Here is a 6691-nt window from a genome sequence, read left to right as displayed (position 1 = left end):
TGTACACAGGGAGGGGAGGTCACTTTCTACAATACTTCTATAGTCTTACCGACTCTCTTCACTCACTTTGTCACATTCTTGCAGATCTTTCTTTTTTCTGTCTTTACTATTTTTACCTCAGTTCATTTAAAATCTCTGCGTGTATTCAATCCCCACTACAGCTACACAGTATTATCCCTATTCCGACCGCCTCTCTAATACAAAGGCAACCGGTACGCTGCCTTTCCTTTATGCAACTGATCATCTCTGTGTTTTCCTCTCTGCCTGTGACTCCAGTCTTTTATATACGATTTATCTAGGAAATGGGAGCCGACGACTCTTGCACCGGGTCATATTTTTTCTAATCAGTGTCCGTGGGAATTGAAAAGTTTGAACGCTCTTGGCCTTAAGTTGTTTTATTTTTGCTTAAGAAAAAAAACAGCTTAAGGTACTGTAATAAGACTGTTTTTCTTTCCATTAGTAAATTATCATTGCAGTTTTTCAATTGATTTTAAAATCCCCTTAGTCTTTCAGTACTTCGATGCTGCGCAGGAAACTCAACGATTTTTCGCTCTGGTATTTATCTCCATCATGCAGCGTGAATATTTCGTGTTGAAAGGACGCACTTTAAGGCCGCGTCTTTCTTGCTGGCTCATACACACACACACACACACACACACACACACACACACACACACACACACACACACACACACACACACACACACACACACAAAGCTGCTGGTTTTGTCTCAGTATCTCTCCTAGTCAGGCAGTATACGTTCTTCCGCCTCATCACCCAAACAACTTTCAGTCTTCTCATCTCTCTTTCAGAAACTAGTTTATATTTTTCCTGCTTTTTTATTCATGCTGTTTTGGTCAATTCTTAATCGAATTATTTCCTTGTTTTTCATTTCATCCAAATATAACTCTACATTACGCATGGACGGTTATGCCTGTTTCTCCTTTAAGAAGAAATAGATCATTACTTTTAACATATATTCCTTATCAAACAGTCGACTCATTGCCTTTTTCCTCCTCCTTATCATCATCATCATCATTCTTATCATTAACATCATCATCATCATCATTCTTATCATTAACATCATCATCATCATCATTCTTATCATTAACATCATCATCATCATCATTCTTATCATTAACATCATCATCATCATCATTCCTGAAAGAGAAACAAGCACAGCAAAAATGTGTCGCCCCAATCCAGTGTGGTGACGCTATGAAACCTAGCGGCTCGAGCAGAAGTAAACCGTACCAGAAGTATCCCTAAAAAGATGCCCGTAAAAACAGCTTAGTATTGGCTCTCTAACGGAAAGCTTCCCGTTGCTAGGCAACGCTTTCCCCTCAATGCTCCCCTTCATTTCCTCCTCCTCCTCCTCCTCTTCTTCCTCCTCATTCTCCTCCACCTCTTCCCTGGAAAACGGATGCGGTTTGTACCGTCCCATGCACACGTTGTGGAGTGGGTAAAAAGCATATCATAGTCCATCAACCTAAAGTTGGCAGAGATTATGGTCCTTTTGCAGCTGACTCCCACTTACTCAGCTGCTGACTGTAACTATTGCACGGCTCAACTACCTTGCCATAGCACTCTTCCGTGACTATCACATTGCTCTAGTGTTAATTTCTTCAGAGTTTAGAAATCAAGATAGAGATAGAGCATTTTTAGGCCAATTTCATCCCTTGATTCTGGCAGTTTCATTCACCTTAGGAAAGATTTTCCGAACATGAAGGTTATGGCAGTCTTTAATCTCTTCACCTGTGGAAGTCTTTTCTTAACTTTTATAAAACCGTTTTTATAGTTAGAAAACCATGCAAATACTTCACCGGAATGAAAGGATTATTGTAACGTTGATAAATTACATTATTTGCCTGGTATTATTTTGAGTTGCCCTGAACACCGTACTCAACTCCGGTGTATATTCCGTTAGTACTGACACTTTTTGTATCTAACAGTATCACCAATAAAACTGTATTAAGAGAAACAGAAGTACACACACACACACACACACACACACACACACATATATAGATAGATAGATAGATAGATAGATAGATAGATATACTGTATATATACACACACACACACTTTTTTTTAATTTATTACGAGTGAGCAAGCGCAGCGAGCGAAGCCATGTTTACTCTACATTCAGGTGTGAAATGAGCAACACGACATGACACGGCCCAACTATTATGACAGGCAGGACGGAGAGTGGTTATGGCAGACGGATGTTATGGCAGAGGAGGAAGGTATGGTTTAGATAAGCAAAAGGAAACAGTAGAGAGAAAACGAAATATATTTCCTACAGGGAGGTTACAGACACGAAGGACAGGAGATAAAGAAAAAAAGAAGAGGGCAGAGGTAAAAACTAACACTGTTTTGTGGGGAGACTGTATAAAAATACAGACTAGTTGGAAGGCAGAAACTGATGGACAGAATGTAAACAGGTGGCAGGCAAAACAGTGAAACATTTAACACAAGCTTCGGTCGATGAATTAGCAGGTAAAACCAGGAAGTAAATAAGGAAGGGAGGAGAAACAGCGTCGCCATATACTGCACGACTTCCTAAAATACACAGAGCATAACCTGGGGACTTGAGAACGTATTTTTCTAGGTTAATAAGGCCCTCTAGCACCTCATAATCAGCAGTTTATTTTGCATATTACTCCTTAGTACACTCTTGGATTCCTTGCTTCACTGGCCGTAACTATTTTGAACGTCCATTGTATGTCAAAGGACGCGGATATCTCGTCAAATTCACGTAAATTGTTCTACAGGGAGAGTTTTTCAAGTAATCTACCTCGTATTCTAACACGTCATAGTTAATATATGTGGCAGAAAATGAAACTACCAACAACTCTATATTCATTTATTGATTCCCAGGAAACAAACCTGAAGTTGTTGCCTCGTTTATCATGTTTTGCCAAATCTGCATTATCTTCCCTTCATTTTTCTTGAGAAACGATTGCTCAGTCAAAAATCTAAAACCACCACTGAAATATTCATGAGTTCCTGTTTCTAGGCAATTTCTCAAACAAGCGGCAATGAGCAAAGTTTTTTCTTAAGTACACAGAAGGTATTTACATAATATTTTTCTTCACTTACTGTGCGGAATTTTAGTCATATCTTTTTAGTTTGTATAAGAGGAAGCATTTAGGAAGCCATTGGTGTTTCGTGATGGTGATATTTGTATTCATTTATTTGTTTATTTGGTTTTAGTTTTTATTTTGTTGCATAAAACGGAGATCGGCCAAAACTGAAAATGTTCAACCAGGCAGTGTAAGCATTGTGTGACCATCTCCCTCAAGGTAATTACGGCGGTGAAATCTAAAAGGCTAGTATTCTCTTTTGCATTTGAATTACATCCTTTTATTATGGACGTAGTTTGCATTTATTATAAACTCGTATAAGAAATTATCAACATGCTTTATTCTGAAGGAAGCTGGAAAGGAGGCAGCGGTAGAGGGCCAACTTACCTCATGAGAAAAGGTTACGGCTCTTGGTTACCTGGATGTGATGGTGCCATGATAAACTTAACTTCCAGCACCGAACCACTCCCAGAACTTGTATTAAGTGTGAGACTGTTCAGGTTCTGAGTACAGTTGCTTAAGTGTCCATCGCCAGAATACCCCACTGAGGCTCATAAGTGGTGCTGGTGAAATTACTGTTGTTGAAAGTTATGGTGAGTGTGGTTGTGGTTCCAGTCACAGTGATGAGCTTGCCACTGCACATGCATTCAGTCCCCAGGAGGTGACTGCAGGTGACTCGATCATGTGATGCCACTTATGTATTATCTTAACTGGCTATTAAATATGTACCCGAGTTTACAAGAATCTACTATAGACCTGTAAAAGATTAACTAATTCATCAAAAGGTCTGATCTTGACATAATCATTTTTGAATAAGCTACACATTTATAGCAGTTTATGTCAAATAAACACTATCACCTATCATTATCAGCCCCAGCTGAGGAGTGAGTAGAAGGAAAAGAGTTAATGGTACTAAATATCTTGATTTCCTCACGGTGAGTAAAGCCCTTTGTACAAAGTTAGGACACTGATACGGTTCAGCTTAACCCTTAAACAGTACACCTAGTTGCGCTTATACACCATTAGGACACCTGGGTCTCACAGACCTGACCACGATTTTAGTGTGTTATACACCAAAACAGAAGGAGACCTGGAAAACCACACAGCCACCTTTAGCATGGGCATCCAAACTTAGGAAGCTATTGGGAAGGACAGGGGTCCCTGGCATATAGTAGTTGCTGAACCAGTAAGTGGTAAAAAGTGGCGGGTCTCACAGACCCAGGTGTACTGTTTAAGGGTTGGACATCGTCTGGTGATAGCAAGAATAAAATACAGCAGATTTTATGGCACTGATAGAGTTGTTGGAGGTTATATTTCAATCTTTTCACTATCACAGACATCCCCAGTGCGAAATAACAGTGCCTAATTTGGCAAGGACGGATATAGCCACGGCTCTAGGCCCATGTAAGAGGGTGTCATGGAGGTCATAATACGAAATCTTCTGGTAAGGAAAATGGAAAGAGAAATACATTACTTATGAAACAGAAATAATTAAGGCAAAACGCACCTATGTCTGTAATAAAAAAAAAATGAACTTGAAATACGTGAACATGTTATAACCTACCCCAAGGATAGGTTGTTGTCTTGGTTTGCTTGTCTGTCTATCTGTCTATCTGCCTGTTATCACTATTGTACAGAAACTACCAGATCAACGCACCAGTTCTGAAGAAATGGCTGAGGATCTCCAAAGGAACAGGTTATTCATTTGGAGGCGAAAAAACTCAAAGATTAAAGTAAGTCATAACAAGAAAATACATGAAAAAGGGGACTGATGTGTTTCATTTGTGTTCTAGATATGCCAAAAATTACCTCATGTGTTTAAAATAGACTCACAAGGGTTTCAATCTTTTTTTTTTCCACTGCTGAACCGTGATGAGTAAATAAAAGACGGTATACCAAGAACTGCAAAGCTTATTAAATTCTGTTAGGCTTCCCGGTGATCCTCGCCCGGAGTCCCACGCATACCAGATACGCACATGTTGTATAATATCATCTGGTGCTAAGTCTACTCTGGTGGTAGTAATAATTAAATATAAATGGCGTTATATCACTGAAGAGGCTACGTTAGAGAAATGGTGACAGCTTTCAAATAAATGCCACATAAAAAGAGACAGTGAAAATGCGGAGAAGACGAACGATGTGTTGCTTACTGTTGAAAGTGATGGATGGTTGTAAGAATATTGGATGGTGATGAAAAAGGAGTCCAGTGTTGCGGCAATAAAAGCAGTATTTTTTTTTTCGTTTTTGCACAGCACACAGCCTCATACCAAAATAGAGATTATATGTGTCAGCCTCATTACAAGAATTTATTATAGATGTGATGGACGCTTAGAATAAATGAATAAGAGGAGAAATAACTGCAATCATCACCTTACGAACAGTGAATAAAACCACTGCTAGTAACGCTGAAAGAAAAACAGTGACGTCTGCGAAAGTTTTACACTGACCAGGAAGGAAATAGTGAGATGGGGACACAGGCGGAAGAACAAAAACTTCTCTGGAGGATTTAAAACTTCAGCGATATATAGCTAACTCGATCGAAGGCTATTTATGTGTCTGACGCAGTAGCAAAACTTTCTCTTAAAATCCAGGAACGAGGTTGACTCAGGAAATGTGTGTGTGTGTGTGTGTGTGTGTGTGTGTGTGTGTGTGTGTGTGTGTGTGTGTGTGTGTGTGTGTGTCTGTCTGTCTGTGTGTCTGTGTGTCTGTGTGTGTCTGTGTGTGTGTGTGTGTGTGTGTGTGTGTGTGTGTGTCTGTGTGTCTGTGTGTGTGTGTGTGTGTGTGTGTGTGTGTGTGTGTGTGTGTGTGTGTGTGTGTGTGTAAAGTTCCCGTTCGCAGATTGCTCTCGCCATCACTCTGTCACTCTCTTAATGGCGCGGAAGATGGGCCCTGAAACATTGGATTGTGGTGGTGGTGGTGGTGGTGGTGGTGGTGGTGGTGGTTGGGGAAGTAACGGTGATGGTTTTTCTGGTTGTGGTAGACGTAGTAGTGATGCTGATGGCAGAGGTAGTGAACATGGGAACGGGAAATAATAACTGTAGTATATTGAAGTGGAAATGATGTTGGTTGTGGCTCTTCATGGTACTGATGCTGATGGATGGGATGTGAAGAAGACAGTGGAGCTGGCGTAGTTATAGTGATGATGATAATATTGGTAGTGGTTGTGGTTCGTGATTGTGGTAGTGATGGTGAGGAAAATACCGATTAGGACATATGGGGTGAACGATTGTGGTGGTGAAGGTAGTGGTAGTGACTGGAATCTTTAATAGTAATGATGCTGGTTTTGTTAGAGACGGTGGTGGCGATGGTGGTGGTGACGTGAGGAGATTACTGACGGTGATGATTGTGATGGTGATGGTAGTGATGCTTATGATAATGGTGATGATATATGATGTAGGTCATAATGGTAGAGTTACGATACTAGCAGTGGAGATGGTGATGATGATGATGATGATATTGGGAGTGGAGATGGTGATACTTATGTGTAATTAAGGAGTGATAATGACCCTCTATAATTTTAAGGATGACTTTTTACACATAATATTCAGACCCCCACAAAACAATTCCATTCAGATTAGCAACACTCAACACCTTCATCTCAAAA

The sequence above is a fragment of the Coenobita brevimanus genome, chromosome 74 (assembly GCF_032717465.1).
Source record: "Coenobita brevimanus isolate Jiangsu-jjx chromosome 74, ASM3271746v2, whole genome shotgun sequence".
Classification (NCBI taxonomy): Eukaryota; Metazoa; Arthropoda; class Malacostraca; order Decapoda; family Coenobitidae; genus Coenobita; species Coenobita brevimanus.
This window is presented reverse-complemented; position numbering follows the sequence as displayed.